Genomic DNA, 16,083 nt, shown 5'->3' with positions numbered 1-16,083 from the left:
TTTTTAAGTTATTAAATAAAAGCAACAAACTTTTCCAAATTTATTTAATTTTAGTAAATGCAATATGAAGTTTATTTTCCGCCTATCGATTGTATATGTATGATCTTGTGTATTAATGAACCAGACGCAATTTTTTCTTCGACAATATACCCATTTCATTATTTAATTTGCGTAAGAATTAAGCTAAGTAATTATTATTGCTCCGCTCCGCATAATATCTACCTATTTTTCGTCATATAAAACAAGATAAGAATGAAAAAAAGTGTTTGCACATAAAAATATTCATTATATTGTATAAAAATATAATTTCATTTCTTACCGAAAATATTAGGGATGATTCGAGGCATTATAAATGTGTGTTTTATGTATAAAGCCCACAAGAATTGAACATATAATTCAGCATACGTTTTTAACTTTTCATTATTTTTCTCTAGAAATCTAGATATGTTTATATTGATCCGCTCAACAAAGAGTAATCAGCACATTAAATAGCACAAGTTGAAAGTAAATTCAGCTTACGGTGAAAAAAAAACGCAATCTAAACTTTTTATATTTTTTGAATATATAGTTGGTTATTTTAAAACTGCCATTTCATCTAAATGTTCTTTTCTTTTACATTAACGATAATCTAATTAACATAATAAATTTATAATATTCAAAAATTTTCGCTTGTACTCTAAATATTAATTTAATGAGAATAACGGTAATAAAAATGAAGAAAGGTTTATTTATCGCAACGTATGATCCTATTAAGATCTTTGAACCTAATTTTTGATAAATAATCATCATCACGATTATTGTAAAAGGATTTTATAATTATGTTTAGAATTGAAAAAATTTGACTGCAAAAATAGTAAAGATTTAAATTAAAACTACCTTAAAGAAGGTGAGCAATATTATATTTTGTGCAATGAATAATTTTTTTCCAATAAATAAAAAATTTGTCTTTCTGTGTTGTTATTAAAACGTATATTCTTAAAAAAAAGTAATTTATTTTCTTGTTTTTATCAACCTTTCTTGAATAACCATACTTTTATCGTCGAAAAGATTGACTTTTTGGGACCCATCTCCTTTTTTGGTCATTTAATTTTTTAAATTAAAACCTTCGATTGCTCTATAGTGTAGATTTATTCAATGCATAGTCTTCAATACCTTCTATATGAATTCCATCGTTTCAAGAATTATTTGTCAAATGTTTTTCTCACCCTGGTTGTTTGTACATGTGCTTCAGTTGTATTAGCGTTCCTTATATACGGCATAAGTTAAATTAATGCAAAAAAAATTTATTAATGTGTTAATTTGATCACAGCTTTTAAAGTTCATCATATAAAATTTTGGATTGTTTTATAGAACAAGGAGTGATTACAAAATTACATAAAAAATATGTTGAGGAGTTAAAAATCCCGAACGAAGTAAAAGCATAAATGCAAGCTCTCACACTACGCAAGACACTTGGACTCATCTAATTTTAGAGAAGAAGAGCAGTTGATGAAGATAGATCAGGAAAGTGTCAAAAGATGCTTGAAGGAGTCGCGCAATATTCCCAATGGGCTGACCACGTCTAAATACATAAAATTAAAGAAAAGCAAATTAACACATAAATAGATGAATTCAAGTTCTACAGAACAAAATCACTTGATGCTTTTTTAAGCCCCATTCTTTTCATATTTTGCTCAGTGGGATTTTTTTTAAGACGCATTAATTTCAATATTTTTCCAATCTAATTGTTTATCCACGCAAAATCTAGCATTCCTAACTCTATAATATACGAAAAAAGCTTCTTTTATACACTGCCCCATGTTATTACACATGGCTCAATTCGTGTTATGTAGATTAAGACCATAATTACTCTAAAGATTAAATATAATATTAAATTAATACGCTTCTGTATGCAAGCCTTCATAGTGTAGTGGTTATCACGTACCCTTTACACGGGTAAGGTCCCCGGTTCGAACCCGGGTGAAGGCATTTTAATTGGGGGCAGGTCTTTAAATCTATAAATGTAGAGAATATGAATTTTTCAAGTCTCGATATAAAATTTTTCGCTATGAAAACTTAAATAGATGATATTTTCTTTATAATTAAATAAATTGTGAACAAGAAATACTCGTTAATACTTGATATAAAATTTTTTATGTGTTAATTTGATTTTCAGCCATTTAAGTTTGTTCAATATAGCTTTAAATCGTTATATAGAACAAATTTTCTCAATACTTCTTTTTCCATTATCATCTTTAAAATCTCTCATTGAATTTTCAACTTTAAATACTTAGTACTTAAATTGGTCCCTTAATCTTCTGTTTTGTGTGTATGCTTAAGTTGGTATTACTAGCTCCTTTATATACGACTTATGGTATTTTATGACCACACCCATCCATTTTATGACATATGATCTTATTCGCGTTATGGATTTTTAAATTAAGAGAGCATAATTTTATTTATAAGTACTTTCAAAATATTCCCTGATATTTTCTTTTCACCTGCATCTCAAAAAAATATAAAGTGTTTCTAATCTATTATAACAGAAATATATTTTCTTAAGGTATCAATTTAATTTACAAAATAGTTTGTTCAAGAAAAAGGAATCTAAGAATTAATTATTGTAGTAGAAAAAACTAATTTATACAAAAAACGATAAAAAATCCAAATTTCGTATATACCCGCGGCATAAATATATTTGTTATATTTTATTAATGTTTTATATTTTATTAATGTTTTATATTTTATTAATGTTTTATATTTTATTAATTTTTTATATATAACTTTTATTAACAATCGGCTTGTCAATAAATATTGATATCATATAAGAGATACTAATTTATACGTTTACCGAATTCTTTACCCGCATTTAGTCTTTTATTTTTTGGGCAATTCCTGTATTTTTCATATGTTAAACATGACTTGTTTAAAATCTTAAAACAGAAGTAAAATAACGACATAAGTCGATAAACTAAAGTATATTTATGAAATCTTGACAAAAAAACTTGTAATTAAGAATTTTCAAGAAATATTTTGCTATAAAAAAGATATTGTAAATAAATTTAAGTTATTCTTATATTTTTAAAGTTGTAATTAGTTAATTTATTCATATTATTTTTTTGATCAGTATGTTCATATTTAAGAATAAGAATAGATAAAAATAAATTTCCTGTTATTAAAAGATATTTAAAAATCAAATTTATGAGAAATAAAGCGTATATATAATAAATTAATATTATTGTAGCATTCCTATCCTTTAAATTAAGAAATAAAATATTATAGTTCAACATAGAATATTTATTTATAAGAAAAGTTCTTTTATGCCCAAAATATCAGAAAAATTCATTCATATGTATATACAAACATATATGTATATTAAAATACAATAAGAGTTTGTGTATTATTTAACCTTCAAAGTTTTTTAGTCATTTTTTTTTATCTGAAGTAATTTCGATTGTGTTTTTAGGTATTTTAATAATTTATTTTTTTTTATTTATTATCTTTCCGCTTTAGTTTTGCGGTCTTGTTATGGTTTGCATTTGAAGTTTTATTTAAATTTTTTTGTTTTTGTAAGCATAGGTATTAAGCTTTTTTTGTAAATACATAAAAAAAAAAGGTATGTGATACTTGTATAATTTTTTAACGTTTAAGCTAGAACAACATAAAAAATAAACTGAATGAATTGATATCTAGTGCATTTTTGCGTAATAAAAGCCCAGATTGATAAATACATTTTAATAATGTATCAAATCACGTATATAAAATATCAAATCACGTGGAAACACTGTACGAATCGCATGTAAATAATTTATGATGAAGAAATTTTCCGATTCCAAAAGCATTGATCATGTATTTGGTAAATTTTTTTTAGGTGGTTAATATAACCTGGGGTATGATGTGTTCAATTTATCTCGATATTACTTAAGATTAAAGCGGGTTTTTTTGTATATTTCTAATTTAGAAGTATTATAAAATATAATTTTGAGGTTTTTGTAGAATAACATTTTGTTTTTTAACACCACAAGAATATCTGTAAAATAATTTATGGTTACGTGGTGTGTATTTTTTCTGCTTTCTCACTGCAATTATACTTCTTGCGATGATTTTTTTACAAAAACAAATTCAATATTAATATATTTTCTTTATAAAAATAGTAGAAGGCACAAAAGTTTGATCAGACCGTTCATATTTATTTAAATAAGAATACAAATCGCGAGTTTTAGTTTATTAAAATTTAAAAGGATGGTAAAACAAAAAAAAAATTTAAAAGGGATGATAAAACAAATAACATTTATGTTTGCTGGTTATTGAAAACATGCTCAATTATTTCATCAAAATATAAAAGAGGTTTTAGAAAAAAGATACTCAATTATTTAAAAAAATTAAAATGGGGTTTATATATAAAAGAAAAATTTATGCGAGCAGGTTATAGAAAATTTTCGTGAGCAGGTTATTGAAAAGTATTTACGCTTCTTACATTAACATTAAAAAAGAGGTTTATACGTGAGTAGGTTATAGATAAAAGATACATAATTATTTAATAAACATTTAAAAGGAGGTTTATATGTGTGCAGGTTATATAAAAATATAAACTCTTCTTATATTAACATGAAAAGGGTTATATGTGTGCAAGAAAATTTTCGTGAGCAGGTTATAGAAGGTATATACGCTTCTTATATTAACAATAAAAAAGTGGTTTATTTGTGAGCAGGTTATAGATAAAAGATACTTAACTATTTAATAAACATGTAAAAGGGGTTTATATGTGTGCAGGTTATATAAAAAGATAGACGCTTCTTATATTAACATAAAAAGGGCTATATGTGTGTAAGAAAATTTTTGTGAGCAGGTTATAGAAAAAGATACACGCTTCTTTATTAAAATTGAAAAGGTGAATGTGTGTTTGATAAAAATTAAAACCCAATCGAAATTTTTAATAATAATAATGGAGTTTTTAAAATGAATCTTTTAATTTAGATGGAGATCTTCCTTTTTGAATTCAAGTAAAAGCGCAAGAAAATCTTCAATATGCATTTTAGCAGCTCGCGCATCACCAAGCTCCGTCTTTCTTAAAACTTCGGAAACGATTTCCTCGACATCAATATCCCGATCAACCTTTTGTTTTAAAATATCCTTTATACCCTTTCCTTTAAAAATAGCCGCCAAAGTTTTATTTTTTCTAAGAAAACATATCTTAAGCAATTGATTAAATTCTTCAAGATCAATTGCAGGTCTACTTTTTCTTGGCTCAATTTTAACCACACTACTTTCAACTTTTGGTGGTGGTTTAAAGCTATTTCTATTTACTTTAATAATATGACTGGTATTTGCAAGAATCTGCACGGCTACACTCAATCGACAATAATTTTTATCTCCTGGGCGTGCTATTAGCCTATCACCAAATTCTTTTTGAAACATTAAATACGCAGCTTTAAATTTATAATTTAGCAATTTAAATGTTAGTGGTGAACTAATTTGGTATGGCGTGTTGCTTATACATAAGTCGAAATATGGAAAGTCGTGCTTAAGTGCATCGCCTACAATCAATTGGAATTTATTGGAGTATCCTTTTATTGCATTCACCTTTTTGATTAATTCGCTTGCTAAACGTGGATCTTTCTCATAACAAATAACTTTCTTTGCTTTTTGTAAGAGTTTAAGCGTGAGATTTCCTGTTCCTCCTCCAATTTCAAGGATTATATCCGTTGATTTGATCTTTGCTTTTTCTATTATTGTGTCGATAATCGAAAAATTTACCAAAATATGCTGTCCAAGATTTTTGTTGAAAAGTGGATTTGCCATTGATAGGCTTTGAAAATAAATAACAAATAATTAGAATTGTTGAAAACATAAAAATCATTTTTAAGAATAAAATAAGATGAAACAATTTTTATTTAATATATAAACTTGAAATCATCGATGTGGGCAATATCATCATCTTCCTCCCAGAAGCTCTTCTTCGCCTTTAATATTTCACGGAAATCACATTTCGTCGGCTTTACTTCTTCTTGGACCATTTCCATTATCTTACCATTTTGATGTAGATTTAAATATTCAGAATACATTAAAAGGGGATAGCAGATCTACAAAAATCCTGGATCACGAAGGATTCAAAATAAAATTTTAATGATGCGGCATTGATTTCGGTTTGAATGTTATAGATTCATAATTTATGTTATAAAATAGAATCAAAACCCCATTAATAATTAAATTTTTATAAATAAATTTAAAGGACATTTCCTTTTAAGTGAAAATAAGTAGACAAAATAATGCAAGATTTCTATTAAATTGGTGACTAAGCCCAATTGTTTTTAAATATTCTGTGGGTTATTTATAATCTTAACCAATAATTGAAAAATTAACTAATTTATATGTTAATGAAGGAGAATAATCTCTACACTTTATCTTATTTTTCTTCATTAAAAGCGAACATCTTCAGCCTTTTCATTTTCTTTGCAAATTTTTTCAAATGCTTCATCAACCCTCATCATCTGGCTTTCGTCACTTGGAAAAATTAGCTAATAATGATAATTTTTAAAATCTAAAGGAAACGGTCTAAATGATAATAGTAAAAATAAAGGGTAGATAGTGATGCCAATTGAACAAGAATTATACGTATATATTTAAAAAATCTAATTAAGAAAAAAACTTGACTATAAGTCTTTCAAAGAATGTGTAGAGGAACATTGTAAAGATTCTTTGAAAGAAATAAATATAACAAAATTTTTATAAAGATAAAATAAAGGAATGAGAGAATAACATTGTAAATATTCTTTTAAAGAAATAAATATCAACCAGATTTGTTATAAATATGAAAAAGATTTTATAGTACAAAAATAAATTAAATTCCTAAATAACAACTTATTCAATATTTTTTTTATTCTCATTCAGACAAATTATTATAGTTTTCAGAAGAAAGAATAAATTTAACTGAAAATTTGGAGACTCGAAAATTTGGAATTTTATGCCTTAAAAATATGTGAGATACCTAAAATAAAATATTATTTTTAAGATTTAAATCAAAAATTATATTATAATAACATATTCTATAATCATTAATTCTGTTTTTAGCGGAAATATATTATTTACTAAGAAATATCAGATAAATTAATGCATAATAAAATTTAAATTGAAAAGAAAAAGCATTGCATGTATGCATATTCTATAGATTATATAGTTTCAATCCGAATTTTGAAACATTTAATTTTAATGATAAAAAATTTTTTCGCCTCCTATTTCTAATAATATAAAGACTTTGTAGCATGTATTTTCTTTTATTCATAGTGAAAACCATATAATTATTGTTTATCGAACATGAAAATTTTAAAATATTTTTTTAACCATAATGCGTCTTTTTTCTTTTTACTATTTATTTAAATGAGGGTAAAAGTATTTTTTATTTAAGGGCTATATTTATTGTCGTAATTTTAGTTTTTGTTCTCAGGCACAGCTTGCTTGATTCTCTGTACACACAGCGTATTTATACTTTCGGCTATCTTCTCCTCTTCAAAGTTTAAATGAGCGTCGAACATCATTTTTTTATTTAATTATGGCTCAAATAAACCAATATATTTTTCCTATATCAATAATGCTTTAAGATTTAATTATTGACTTAAATCCGGAGTATAATTTGGTGCAGCGTTTATAAATCTTTTTATTTCTCTATTATAGCAATTTTTACATAATCATGGTTGGTGGGGGTTTGGTGGTCACAGCTCTAAAAAAGGTTTTTTCTTCTACAACTACTCGAGCTGTAGCTAGAAGCACAAAGCCAAAAAAACGGTTATTTAATATTTATTTTCAGTTATGATTAATTGATTTTAGCCTTTACATGTGGATCATTCCAAAAAGGTTTATAAAAAAAATTAAATTTTTTTTGGATTTTTATATAATATTCATATATTTATGTATTCAAATTTCGAGAAATTGTTGCTAAAAAAATAATAGAATCAAATATTTTTGCCTTTACAATCAATTTTTCAAATAGAACTAACTGTATTGAATAGTGATGAAGTGCACTTCAGTCATATGTAAAACCAACTTAACACTATGATTGACCTTTTCATGTTGAAACCAAATCCATCAAGGAATTAATGCTTTTAATCATTATTCTGATCGTTTTGGAATGATATGGGTATTATACCGATATTTTTTATTGTTTTTTTCGATTGCTGACTTAAATTGAACTTGAAATTCTTTTTATAATTCTGAACTTTACACACTATCTGCTCTCTGTCCAAAATCATTCTCGAGGCTTCTGATTTACTTTGTCTGCTTTGACTTACAATTTTAGATCGCTGATTTAATTTTCCTTTCCCCTGAAGATCTTTTTATTATTTCTCTTAACATATATCTCTTTTTATTCAAAAAAATTATTCTTGAAATCCCAATTTTTTTTTATTCTTCATATTTTCATAAAATAAAACAATTTAAAATAAAGCAAAAGTTTCTTCAATATTCAAACATGATTCATTTTAGTGCTATATATTGCAAAATTCAGAGGATTTTTCGGCACTTCTTCCAGCCATTTTTTTATTTTTTGATGGAATATCGCATAAGAAATCAATGTGACATGACCTTTTTTTACTTTCTTGTAATGGTGCGTCGGATTAAGTCTTTTTTTATCTTTTTATTATTCACGTATTGACATATGTTATTAAATGAGTAAGTTAAAAAAAATCCGAATGCAAAAAGGAGACACAATAGACCTAAATCACCTATACATGCCATCGATAGGCCAAACAACAATTTTTATCCAGAAAATAATTTATGCTTAAATATTGAGGGTAATAGACCATGTAATAGCACATGAGAAAAGCTAGAGAATGATCTGCTTTATAATTTAGAGAAAAATAAATTTTGTTTTATTTTCATGAAACACAATAAAGCAAAAAAAAACAAATCATTATGAGAAGATGATCAATTAAGAATTCAAAAAAACGAAAAAAAACTTCTGAAAAATTTAAATAGAAAAATCAGAGGCTCTCAATATTATCATTAATTTTTTTAAAATTGAATATCATTTAGTTTAGTATGGATCTAGAAGGTATGAAAATACATTTTTGTATGTATTATATTTGTTTTTTAGAAAATTTAAAAGAAAACGTGTATTTATGTTTAATAATGAAATTACTATAAATATATTTGATATTAGTCGAACTACTACCGTAGAATAAAGCGCTTTATATAAATAGTGTGCCGAATCTGGATGCACTTAAACCCCTCGATCGTGTTATAGATATGAAAATCAAAGATTATGTATATAAATTAAATATTACTGGCAATTAACATGCTTGAAATAAAATTTGCTGGGTTTTTATTTAAAAGGGTTAATAATAGTGGGTTTAGTTGAAACCAATACAACTTAGGAATTATTTTTAGTCGACTTCATATTATTTTGATATACAATAAATTCTAAATTTTAAAAGATATTATTATAAGTCTTGATTCAAATCCACTAAATCTTTATTAAAACTTATTATCTTAAAAGATAATGTATTCAACGATAGGATTATTACAATTGAAAGTAACCAATAAAAAAAATTTAATCATAATATATTTAAACCATAAAATACCAGATTATATGAAATATTATTTAGGCCTTGTATGACAATAATAATAAAATAAATTTTAAATAAGTGGCACGCGAAATGATAATTGCGACCAAAACTAATTTTTAAATGAATTTGGTGAACACATAATTCATCATATAGATAGTAGTGAGCAAACGTATTACTGTGCATATTCTATTGTGACTGAAGACGAGTGCACAAAAAAATAATCTTTAATGTATTTTTTTAATGGACTTTAGCAATATAGAACGCGGACAATTGACTCAATTCATAAAGTAGGTGTTATTGCGACGTTGAAATAAAAAAATTTAGATTCGGGAAGAGATTTAAAAATGGATGCACGATTTATCTTTCTTTTCTAGAATAAATTTTTTGTGTTTAAATAACTACGGTAAGTAAAAGGGGGTACGTATTTATGCTTATAGGGCTGTATTTGACTATTTCGGGGTACAACACCCTTGAATAAAATAAAGACATTTTCAATCATATTTGACATTTCAATTACTGTTTCTAAGTCACACGGGTGATAATTTGAAATATACCGATTTATATTCAAGAGCCAGTTGTCACACATCTACAACTGTATTCAGCTTTTTCAAGAACAAGAGATCCGTGTAGGTTTAAAATATAATACACAAAAATTTAATAAATGAAAAGGGTATTATAATTAAAAAATTTATAGGTAAATGTTTATATTAAATTTCAAATTGGTTGCTATGTATTTCATAAAGTGGTAGAAAATAGATATATTAGATTGAAGGGAATTAAATATAGTTTAAACGGTTACAACATAAAATTCGCACTGTATAAAATGTTTTTATTGATTATAAAACAGATTTTACTATTTGGATGTTCACGCGGATTTATATTAAAATAGCAGAACGATTTTTTTATTAGTATAATATAAATAAAGACCTTCGAAAATTATCAGAACCCGCATTTGTGTATATTATGATATTTGAATAAGATAATGAATGGAAATTTATGAAATTAAAGTATATTTTATTTCCAATATATGAAGTAAAAACAAAAAAATTACATATGTTTGAAATATAATTTATATTTTGTGAGCGTTTACAATAGCATAAATATATTAAATATTTTAAATCATCTTGTATTCGAGTTCATTAAAGAATAATGGGTTTATATTTTTCAAAAACTTAAGTCCGACCCCTTTTTTAAAAAAAGTAATCTCGATATCATATCTATAAATAGTCTAAAATATAAGTTATTTTGATGAAGATTTCATAGATTATAAACCATACAATAAAATTCAAAAAAAAGTCATTCTTAAATAATTTTTTTTTTCAATGAAAAAGAAGTAATATATAACAGTTTTCAGGTCTTCAAGTAATTTTTTATATAATTCTAATTGTGTTTTAAAATATAAAGTATAAATAAATCTGTTTGATCTAGAAATACAATAAGGACCATGAAATAAAACATAAAATGCTTAAAATCAAAAAAAAATATATTAATCGAACTTAACTATTGGAAAACACCATGTACACCTAAAAGCAAGACAATCTGGATTTTTTGCGGCAATATGTGGCAATCAAAAATACTTCCGTTATAGTTGTCAAGACTATTCTTACATCAACAGTTGTTTTTCAAATGACGTTGGTTCCTAGTAAATATTTGTTTTTATATTTAAAATTAGCATAAATGAGTAAGACGGTGAATAGAATATATCGTTAAGAAACCAAAAATTTGATAAAGTATCTATTCCCATACATCACAGCTTCATCAGATAAAATTCCAGCTTTTATGGTTTTTTAGTCACATAAAATTGTCTAATTCACATTTCATAATAATATACATAAAAATCCATTCTATTCGTTCTGATTTTGACTAAAATTCATCCATTCAACCTTTTATTATTTAAATTTTGCGCTCGGAATTATCTCTTCTTCCATTAATTACGTCTGTGATTTCTCGGGATGTATATTAAATACATATTTGTGCGTAAATAAAAATTTCTGTGTTGTGAATCAGATATAATAAGCCCCCTACATTGAAATTATTAACGCAATTGTTACAAAGGCATTGATTTTTATAAGTGTATTTGTGGCAAATGGTTTTGTAATTATTTATGTTTAAACACATTAAAGATGTTATGTAACTATTTCGGAAAGATATATTCTCTATTTGCAGCCAAAATTTATTTATCGCGAATGGCATTATGTTTTTATTTTAATTTTGCTCGCTTTTTTTAACTCATTTACTTTATCTACCTTTAAAAGCTGTTTACGCGATTGTCTAAGCTGTCTTTATTGCAAATAAATGTTTTTTAAAGATGAAATTAACTCACGTTCTTGACTGAAAACTAGAAATTTCGGCGGTGATTTTATATATCCTTTGCATATTCCTGGAAAATGAAAATATGTTACGGAAACAATATTTATGCTAGTATTCAACAAAAAAAATATACGATTTCATACAAAATCTTGATTCACTAGATCTAAAAACATTTCACAGGTTTTCCATAGCTGGGTATTTTTTAACAACATTACTGTTTGATATATTTGTGGTATTTGTCCCTGAGGATTATTTATCTATTATGTGCAAACCCTAATTATCTGGTATTTAAAAATTTGATACAGCCAAAAAAGGTATATTTTGCCCCAACACCATTATGAGAGGAGAAAGAATTTTTAATGTGAAAATAATAAATTAGAAAAGTTGATATTTACATTCTTATTACAATAATAAAATTGAAGGACATTAAAATGAAATAAATATGATCACTTAAATGCAAAAAAAAGATATGGTCAAATCGGTATTATTCAAAATTATAAATAATGGGGGATTCTGAGTGTATTTAAATGACCCTATATATTCATATGAATTATAAACTATGTTATACTTAGTTTTTAGAAAGGTTTTTTCAAACAGTTTTTTATTTACGTAGCCATTATGCTAAAACTAAAATTTATAAGCATGAAATTAATAGTTTAATATATTATGTTTGTATATAAAAAATGTACTCATAACTTAGCGTGATTGTTTAAAAATAACATATATCAATAATCATAGAAACAATCGCCTATTTTCTCCAAATATATGAAATATTAACTACCTTTGTATATAACCCTTTATTCATATAAATATTGCAGATATATCGATAATGTGTTTTATCTTATATTATTTCTATTTAAGGCATATAATTTTAAGATATTTTAGTGTTTTTTCGCTTAAGCATGTTACATAAATTCAAAATAAGAATAGAAAGTAATTATATTTTTTTAGCCATGCTTTAAATCTTAATTTTTCTCTTTACATTAATGAATATAGAATAAGCTATGACTTTTGTAGCAATTAATCTATAGGATGTAAATATATTCAGGACTAAATATGATTTTTGGAAATCGAGTAGAATATGGGATGTTAAAAATTTTATGTGAATATAAAATCATTGTAAATGACAAAAAAAAGAGTATAGAAAAATCGCATAGATAAATTTAGATTTATTGGAATAAATTCGAAATAAATAGTGCAGAAAAATTTAAGAAATAATACTAGACAAGTAAAAAATGATAAAAATATATAAATAGTAGATTTATAAAGATTTTTTTTTATTTTTCACTATTTTCTTAATTAAAAACTCTAATTATACTACTGAAAGAATATGGTTACATTTATTTCAATCTAAGATCCTTAAAACAAATCAATTGGATTTTTCTACAATTCATTTGTTTATGCATATACTTTTGTAAGCTAACTTCCAAATTACCACAAAATTATTTTTAATATTTTCGGATTCAATAACATTTTATGGCGCGTAAAACCTTTTTTTATATTGTAAAATTAGGGGGTTTTTATTTGCTTAAAAATCATATTTCTCGATTTTCTATTTCTTATTGGGCTGTTTGTCATTAGTCTTTAAATTTATTTTCATCATTAAATTTTCTTCTAAATTATACAAAAAATATCTTGTCTATACTTGGTACATGATCGAGGTATATATCGAAACATAGGGCTAAGTAAAACCCTTAAACTAATAGATCTTGAAAAGAGAATAGGTATAAAAGACGATGTGAGAGCTGAAAATGTGGTTAAAAGTATAGATATAAAGTCCCCAAGATAAATCATTTACGTCATGCTTGTAGAAAAAACAAAAATTACGATAACAAAATCAACCCATAAATAAAAATTAACAACATAAGGCACGCTAAATTTTTTTTTGACTGTTTATAAGGCGTTTAAAATATAAGTTAATTATTTTTTATCATACAAGGCTGATAATTAAAAAAATCGAAACTTTAATAATCTGCAAAATACGCTATATGATGTAAGATAATAACAGAAATTCTTACTAGTTTATTCTAACGAAATATATTGCAAGTTTCAAACAAAATATGTTTTGACCGAATTCTCTGTTCATATTTTTATAAATAATACTAAAGGTTTATTTTGATTCATCGGGAATGATATCTTTATTTTAGATAAAGAATTTACATCACTCAAACTTGGTGCACACATCCAAATTTTACATTATAGCCGAAATTCTTAGCACAAAAAAATTAAATTCTATGCAAATTAATTCACTAAGTATTTGATTAGACGGAAATATACGCAAGAATTTATAATTTTTTTTGTATTTATTATTCGATTTAGGATTTCATAATTATAAGAATTCAGATTTGGAATAATTTTGTCGATATTTAGGAAAATTTTTAGATTATTATAAAATCTTATGATCAATCATTATCGTTAAAATTTTATATTCAAATTAAAACATCTTCAAGTTTGATTTTTAAATTTTATATATGGTGTATCATTTTATTTTTTATAAAAATAAAATACGTACTATTAATCTATAATTTTTATTTAAATTTATAAATTGGAATTATTGAATTCCGTGGTGCAATAGAATTTCGATCATAAGCTTTGAAACATTTATTTGAATAAAAATATATTTTGTTTGTTATTATATATTCAAAATGATAGCTATTAATAATATATTTTATTCAAAATTTAATCTTGAAAAAGAGGAAATAATCCACAAAAAATTATGGTTTCTGTTATTTTATAGGATATAATGTTTTTAGTCTATTGCAGAAATAGCGCTTCACATAATTTGATAGAATAAAACTTATTATTATGTTCGGCAACTTCTGTATTTTCGAAAACTTATAATCGCTGAATTTAAGTTTAATTTTTTAAACTTGTGGGTGTTTCTAATATATATAGCACTGTATGCTTATAATTTGTTTATATATTTCTTGTTTCGAAAGAAATTTTCTATACCAACCTTTCTAATACATTTAAACCGATGTTAAAATATCATAATTTTAATAAAACTTTAATTCGAATATTATATTTCAAAAATGAAAAGGTAATAACTTCGTCGTTTTTTATATTTTAAATCTTGTAGTCTGCTTCATTGTTGCATCACCCCATTTCTTCATATGAAAAAATTTATCATCTAAATTCACTTTTACATATCCAGAAATATTTTCTTAATCTACATATTTTTAAAAAAATAAAAAAATTCCCGCATCATTTACTTTATGGTTATAGCATGTGCTAAGATGTTTTTCCATTACCATGTTGATTTCTCAAACGTATAAATGATCAAAAAAACTGGTCTATCGAAACCTTGTAATATAATTATAGATGAAATAAGATCTGATTTTTATTTATAATTTTAAATATGATTTTGGGTATTTTACTAATATCTTTCGAAATTATAGAGGGTAAAGAATCATTCTTCGGGCTTTTTAAGCTTTATTTAAATGAAGTCGAACCAATTACAAGCTAAACAAATTTAATTCATTTTTTGCTGTTCTAATTTTTTAAATAAGCTTGAACTGATTTTTATAAGCATTCCACACCTTAATGATCCTAATATGAATTTTTAAGTTTTTAATAGAATTGGTTACTCGGATTTTTTACGATCTAATATTTCTGTGTGTATATCAGAAGAGCCTTAAACGCTACTAAAGATGCATACAATATTGATTTAATATAAGCAAAAATATAATTAAAATTTCTTTCGCAAACTACAATGCAAAAAGATTATATATTTTCTTATGGGTATAAAACATTTTTTCATTTTCTTTTTATTTCTAATTGACTTTCATAATGATTTTATACGAATACCTTTTTTTGGATAAGATATGAAATTGTGTGTAGCTTTACTAGAGTCTGTATTTTATCAAAACATAAAATGCTTTAAGCATAGTTTTTACAATTACAATACTACAGCACAGTCGTTGATCGAAATATTTTAAAAAACTCTTGTATTTAATATCAATAATCAAGTTTCTTATATCCATCTATTGTATATCCCTTTCAAATGGGTTAGATTGGTACCTCTATTCATATTTACCTTAATTAGAACTTTAAGATTCGAAAATAACACTGAAAAGCAATCTTCAGTTGTAATTACCTGATTTAGATTCTTTTTGTGCCTTTTAAATATTTTAATGAATATAAGAACCCTCTTTTATTTCTGCTTACTTATAAAATCATTGCCATAAAATTAAAAAAGTTCTCTACAAATAAATATTAATTTTTTTATCTGTTC

General features: G+C 24.7%; 1 non-coding gene and 1 pseudogene across 1 annotated transcript; one reads left to right on the top strand and one right to left on the bottom strand.

Annotated features, from left to right (window-relative positions):
- The first annotated feature begins 1,895 nt into the window (after window positions 1-1,895).
- On the top strand, window positions 1,896-1,968 carry TRNAV-UAC (transfer RNA valine (anticodon UAC)). The gene has a single exon. It is a non-coding gene; the product is annotated as a tRNA-Val (tRNA).
- A 2,979-nt stretch (window positions 1,969-4,947) lies between these two features.
- LOC147078244 (dimethyladenosine transferase pseudogene) lies at window positions 4,948-5,781 on the bottom strand (annotated as a pseudogene).
- Window positions 5,782-16,083: the final 10,302 nt, after the last annotated feature.

Source organism: Rhyacophila brunnea, unplaced genomic scaffold (genome assembly GCF_057557595.1).
Source record: "Rhyacophila brunnea isolate RB1 unplaced genomic scaffold, BYU_Rbru_1.0 scaffold_110, whole genome shotgun sequence".
Taxonomy (NCBI): Eukaryota; Metazoa; Arthropoda; class Insecta; order Trichoptera; family Rhyacophilidae; genus Rhyacophila; species Rhyacophila brunnea.
This window is presented reverse-complemented; position numbering and strand designations above follow the sequence as displayed.